This window comes from Propithecus coquereli, unplaced genomic scaffold (genome assembly GCF_000956105.1).
Source record: "Propithecus coquereli isolate 6110/MARCELLA unplaced genomic scaffold, Pcoq_1.0 Scaffold117, whole genome shotgun sequence".
NCBI classification, from domain to species: Eukaryota; Metazoa; Chordata; class Mammalia; order Primates; family Indriidae; genus Propithecus; species Propithecus coquereli.
This window is the reverse complement of record NW_012135747.1, coordinates 161,050-167,076: the sequence shown is the minus strand read 5'-3', so window position 1 is coordinate 167,076 and position 6,027 is coordinate 161,050. Positions and strand designations below refer to the sequence as shown.

Below are 6,027 nucleotides of genomic sequence, written 5' to 3'. Positions count from 1 at the left end.
CGGCGCGGGAGGCAGGGGCAGGCCCTCTGGTGCGGGTCACGGCCTGGCGCCATGGAGTGGGGGCGGAGGGACCTCCCCACTTCCAAAGTTCCTGCTCTGCGGGTCCCGCTCCGCCTGTGGGGGCTGACAGGCGCGTTTCCCTGGGATATTGGCGGACAGTCTGCGCTTCGAGGCCTCGCCCTTCGACACCTGGGAGGCTGAAGCCCCGAGAGTGCGATCGCCTCGCTCGGGCGCACAGCAAGGCGAGGCGGGTCCCGGAGCCCGGATACTCGTCTCGGTCCCGCTGAGGCTCGGCCAGGCTGTAAAAGCTGAGGGGCGAGGGAAGCCCGCCGGTCTCCCGGGCAGCTGGGGAAGGGAGGGGGTGTGGCGCCGGGAGCATTTGCTGCGTTCCCCAGCCGGCGCGGCGCGGGCCTGGATGTCGGGTTTGGGTGTCTTCCAGCAGGGACCAAGCTAACGACAAGGGAAGAGGAACTGGCTTCCCGAGCAGTCTCCCCCGCCCCAAACTTTTCCTCCTTGCGGAGGGTGGGCTGGGGAGGGAGGAAGCGGGGCCGGGGAAGGTGGGGCCCGCCGTTCGCCGCCCGCCCGGGAGGGGCTGCTCCGACGCCGTCGGGACGCGGCCGGGGTGAGTGTGTCTTTAAATCCGAGCCCCCCGCCCCTCTGCGCGGGGGCCAGGGCTCCCGCGGGCCGGGCGGTGGCGGGCGCGGTGATTGGCGGCCCGGCCAGGTCCGCCCCTCGGCGCGGGGGACGCGGGGCGCGAGGAGCGAGCGCTCCCTCTCCGGTGGCCTCGCCTCGTCTCCCCGGCCTGCCCACCTCCGCAGCCGCGTCTGCCCACGGATGGGCTGGGGAAGTTGGGAGGAGCGAGCCGGAGCCCGCGCCGGGCGCGCCCCGCCGCTGCCCGCCTCGGCGCCCGCAGTCCGGGCGCAGCGCGCCAGCCGCCGGAGCACGAATGCCCCCCGGAGCCGCGGGCTGGCAGGTACCGACGCGTTCGGGCCCGGGGCTGGCGAGGGGAGGGCAGCTCCAGGAGTCTTCTTGCACCCCGGGCTGCGGCTGCTCGGGCTACCCACGCCCCTTCGCCGGCAGAGGAGAGGTCCTGGGCCCCTAGCCCGCACCCGCTCAGAGTTGCTGCCTGGGAGGCAAGCGGAGCTCACTAACCAAACAGCCAGCGGTTACTGGGCCGTGTCGGGCTCTGGGCCACTCGCTCTCTCGAGGTTTCCTTCGGACTGGGTTAGGCATGGACTGGCGACACCTCTACTTTTCATTGCTAGGCCTGGGGGCACGGCCCAGGAGCTAGGCTTCCCGCGAAGTTGTCGGGGGGAGGGAAGCTTTCTCATGATCAGAGATGGGGTCCCCAGACTCATCTCTAGGGGGCTGGAGGCCCACAGACAGGGGAAGAGTCCGTAGGTCCCAGTGGACACAGGCTTTGATTCTTGGCCCTGTCTGGCCCTCTTCCTCTGTAGGCCTGGGTCTCCGAGGAGAGTCCATTTTTTAATTTCAGAGGGTTTTCCTGAAGCGACCTGTCAGAAAGAGTGTGGTGTACGGGAGAGCAGCTACACCTGGCTTCTTAAGGTGACCAGGATGGTGGGAGCCTGTTCCTGTCTCTTGGGCAGTCAGAGATGGAAAAAAGCTTCATGGTCTCAGGAAGCTTCTGGACAGCTCTGCTCTCCCAACCAGAGGTCCAGGCACCAACTCTTTGGCTTCTGGGCAGAGCAGCCTGAACCCAGTGACCGAGCACCTCCTTAGGTGCCAGGCACTGGGCTATGCCCAGGCAGGGCGTGGATGGTGGGAGTATCTGGAGGATTCTGTCCTCACATGGCTCAGCCCCTCAGAGGAAGACAGAACATAAACACGCACAAGATTTGCTGATACAGGGTTTTGATACCAATCCTAGACTGCTGATAATGTAAATGCCAACAAGCTGCACACAATTGCTACGTGAGAAATGCAGGCTGCGAGAGCACTGGGGGAGCTGGGACTCAGTCTCATGCAACAGTGCGAATGTGTTTAAATGTTGGCAACTCCCTACCTACCCTTCCTTATTACCCTGCCAGTACTCTGGACCTCTTACCACTTCCAAGGGCAACGAGCAGCAGGGGGCTGAGTAGTTCTCCTGCCTATATGTGGCCCCTGCCCCAACTCCCAGGTTTTTGTTTTTTTCTCTGCTGGTGGGTTTCTTGGGTTAGGCTGAGTGCAGGACTCTCCTAGCTGCCCTGTGGCTCCTGAGGTTTGGGGTCTAGAGCCAGACTTGTAGGAGGTTCAGAGGCAAGTGGGAGGAAGTCCTCACTTCCTTTCTGAAGAGCCTCCATTGCTGGGGTAGGGGGCAGGCTGGGAGGCAGCGGGCCAGACAGTTTCCTGTGAGTGCAGACAGACCTGAGGTGGTGGTGTGTACTCTCTGCCCTTCTCTCCTTGGGGTTGTGGGTAGGCAGGGTAGGGTCTGAGTGCCTTGAGATGGGTGGTGCCTGGGGCAGCTCTGATCTCACCTCTGTGAGGTTCTGTACCTGGGCCTCTGCCCCTCCCCCATTGTTCCTGGCAGGTTTCTGTTTTTCTGAAACACTTCTCGGAGGTGGCTCACCCCATGGCCTTGGGTGCAGTTCTGAGAGTGGGAATTGCCGAGCTCATCCCGAAGCCCTTGGCCTGCACTGTGACAACTCAGGTGAACACACCTACCCGTCTCCAAACAGGTGGCACACACAGACCCGGGTCACCCAGGCACAGGTAGGGGATGCCTTTGTGGGCAGAGATATGTGTGCACGCTCAGGTTTGCAGCTGTGTGGGCAGAGACATAGAGGAACTGGATACATACATACACACCTGAGAGCAGGCACAGGAAGACAAGAGGTGAAGAAGCAACCCAGGGACACAGACATGTGGGGAAAGACATACATGAACACATCGATGTGGACCACATGTGAGCTGCAGACATGTATTGTAGACAGATTTACACAGTCACTGGGATTCGAATCGGGAGGCAGACATGTAAGTGGACAGACACGTAGGTGTCGCCACCAGAGCACAGACATGGATGTGACACGCACAGATGTAAGAAAGCCTCAGAGAAATGGCTCCAGTACCTGGGCAGACGTGGAGTTGGCTGTGAGCTCCCAGGGACACAGACACGTGTGCCTGCCAGAGTCACCTGACAGTGGAGGCCAGGACCCAGACAGAGGTGGGCACTGAGATGTAGTGTGCGGTGTGCGTTGCTCAGTTATCACCATTTCCCTGTGTGGTAGCAGTGCCCCGAAGTTGTCCTGTTTGGGGGCTCTGGGGGTGGTACAGGTGCTATGTGGTGTGCCTTATTTCTAGACACCTACTTTGGGGTTTGAGAATCCCAAAGGGCTCAGTGTCCTCTAACTCCCTAAGTTACAGGGCTGGGTTCGTGCCTTAAGTGCCAGCAGGAGCTCCTCGAACCTTTCATTCTCATCTTCCCTGAAGTGAGGCCGTGTGGCCCGGGGTGGAGCAACCAGGATAGGGGAGGAACCTGGCTGTGGGATCTTCCTTCTGAACCCAAGCCTATGGGTCTTCGTCAGGGATGGGACGGTCCCTGGGGGACAGAGAGCACACATGCAGTTGGGTCTGTGATAGGAGCCATTGCCCTCAGGGGTGCAGTCCTCCCCCCAAGCCCTGGGCTTGCACCGGGAAGGGGTCCCCCACCTTCCGGCTATGTTATCTCCTCTGCCCAACCTGGCAACTGGGATCCAGCCCAGATTCTACATATAGTGTGACACTAACTCACTGTGTGACCTTTGGCAAGTTACTTAACTGACTTCGTTTCCTCACCTTTAAAGTAGGGCCAGTAACCCCCAGGCCCCGGGGATGTTGTGCGGGTTAAGCGGGAAAACATCAGTGGAAAGCATGTGGCCCAGTGCCTGGCGCAGAGTGAGCGCTCAGTCAACATGGGGGTGGGGGCTTCCATTACGATCCTTCCCCCGTGGCCAGGACTCTCCAGAGCTTCCCCAGCAGCAAGGCCCCTGGCCCTGGAGCCAGGGTAGAGGCCTGGAGAGGGCTGGGCGGGCCAGGCACTTCTCACAAGAAAGCTGGAGGGCTTTGTCCTCACTTGCTGCCCACTAGCCCCTCCACACACAGGGTCAGGAAATGGCAGGCAGGGCGTATGGAAGCTTGGGCCTGCTGGGCCTCTGGGAGGGGAGCCAGTGGTTTGCTAAGAATAGCCCCAAATCATGGCTCTTGCCTTCCAGTGGGCAGCCCAGCCGTGTGCCTCCCCTGCTTCGGGCCACGGCGCTTGCAGACAGGCTTTTATGTTTCCTGTAACTGTTCCTGTAACTGGCGCTAAGCACAGGATGGGCCTGGGAGCAGCAGGCTCGGTCTGGGAGGAGGCTCTGCTCCCTTGCTAGGCCTTTGGCTGGGACCTGGGGAAAGAGAAGGTCTGGAAGCACTGGTCTCTGTAATCTCTGAGTTCCTCTTCCACTTAGGGCTTGTCCCGACATGCTCCCCTGACCACCTTCCCACCCCAAGTAGACTTGTCCTGAGGCTCTGGGAGGAGACCACCAGGGTCTGAATTCCTGTTTCCTCCCTTACTGGCTGTGTGGCCTTGGGCAACAAACTTAACCTCTCTGTGCCTCAATTCCTTTGTGTAACAGGGCTAATGATAGTAACTCCCCTATGAGCCTGTCCCTGGGATGAAAGGAGGTACACATGGAAAGCCCTTGGGTACTGTCTGGCTCCTGGGACGTGCTTGGTAAACATTAGGTGCCGATGTTACTACCATGATTGGTGATATTCTCTCAGCAAAGGCCAGGAAGTTTGCACAGTCACATGATGGGAAGGAACCAGATGGTATCTTGATTTGGGTTCCTGGACTTCCTTGGCCCTGGGTTCAGTATGAGGTGCCGGGGATCCAAAGGCAAAGTAGATGCAGTCCTTGCCAGGAGGTGAGCGAGGCACATACAGACTTTAGGCTATACCCCACTGATGACGTGATGGGGGTCTGTGCTAGCTATGGTTGGAGCTGGGAGTGTGTGTGACACTTCGTGTGGGCTTTGAAGGATGGCTAGGAGCTTGCAAAGGGGCGGGGGGGAAGGCTTCCTTAGCACAAAGAGCAGCACGGCAGAGGTGTGACAGCTCTTGGAAGGTGTTTTATATATTTCCCGTAAACTGGCGTGTGGACTGGTTTAGCTCTGAGGGGACCCCTGCCAGGGGCGCAGCTGGGACACTGATGAGGTGGCTAGGGTCACCTGCATGCCCATGGTAGGCAGTAGGGAACATCTGGGGCTTTGGGAACTAGGTGTGTCCCAGGGAGCTGAGGCTTTCAGATGTTCCTGAGGAGGGAGGGTGTGGTGCTGCTGGGAGGGCTGTGGGTGACCCTGACAAACTGCCAAGAGGCTGGATCAGGGGCCAATCAGGGTGTGGGGTGCCCCTGGGTGACCTGGGCTGTGCCAGCTTCTGCATCCTGCTAAGCTCAGGCCTTCCTCTCTGCAGGCTGTGCTGGCCTCTGTCTTGGCTTCTCAGAGTAGAGGACAGGGATGCTAGGGTGTATTTGAAGATTTTGTTTAGAAGCACAGAGGGGAACTTCTCCTCCCCTTTTCCTTCTCCTGGCTCTGGAGAACCTCATGGGACAGTTAACCCCTTTCCTGCTGATCACAAAGTGGCCAATGGGCACGTCTCCCTCCCCTTGTTATTCTTTGGGATCGCTGTTTCATTGTTGCCTTTTCTGTTACACGGAATGTGCACATTAGGTGTTGAAAGGTATAGTGCATTCTACCACTGAGTACGCTTTCTGTAACCGGGCAGGCAAAGAAATCACAGTGAATATCAGCATCTGGCAGTATTTTTTGGAAAAAAGGGACTAAAATGGGTTTAAATTGATTAACACTATTAAAACACATCTAATATTTGATGCTATATGATTCAGTACAACTATATGATACAGTTATACAAAACATGTTAACATCAAAGCATACAACCAAAATTAAGATGGCAAACAAAACTTATATCTTTTTTTTATAGGAAAATACCTCGGAAGTATGCATGTACCTCCAGAAGAATTACACATAGCATCACTAAGCATATCCCCCA

At 58.2% G+C, this 6,027-nt stretch overlaps 1 protein-coding gene across 1 annotated transcript in view; it reads left to right on the top strand.

Annotated features, from left to right (window-relative positions):
* The first annotated feature begins 845 nt into the window (after positions 1 to 845).
* The window catches only part of PALD1 (phosphatase domain containing, paladin 1), a 71,372-nt gene continuing 66,190 nt past the window's right edge, over positions 846 to 6,027 (top strand). The window contains exon 1 of the mRNA XM_012658697.1: positions 846 to 973. The gene's annotated coding sequence lies outside the window, so the exon portion shown is untranslated. The remainder of the gene's footprint in view (positions 974 to 6,027) is intronic.